Source organism: Solanum tuberosum, unplaced genomic scaffold (assembly GCF_000226075.1).
Source record: "Solanum tuberosum cultivar DM 1-3 516 R44 unplaced genomic scaffold, SolTub_3.0 scf00218, whole genome shotgun sequence".
Lineage (NCBI taxonomy): Eukaryota > Viridiplantae > Streptophyta > Magnoliopsida > Solanales > Solanaceae > Solanum > Solanum tuberosum.
Window position 1 is genome coordinate 53,766 of NW_006239144.1, and position 397 is coordinate 54,162.

The window sequence follows — 397 nt, forward strand, 5'->3', positions numbered from 1 at the left end:
AAGCAACGCGATACGTAATCCACAATATCTCTCCTCATGCCGCTCTACCAGTATTGCTGTCTCAAGTCCCGATACATCTTAGTTGTGCCCGGATGAATAGAATATTTGGACTCATGGGCCTCGGTAAGAATCATCTGAATCAAACCCCCAACTCTTGGAACACAAAGTCGATAACCAAATCGTAAAACCCCATCTAAATCTAAGGTAGCCAGGCCGGTGTCACCTCCCAAAACTCGATCTCGAAGTGCCACTACGTCCTCATCCTCAAACTGACGGCTGCGAATCCGATCCAGCAGAGATGACTGAGCATCCACATAAGCTAGTACACACCGGGAATAATCCACATAAGCTAGTACACATGGGGAATCAGAGATATCAAGCCGTATCATCCAGTTAG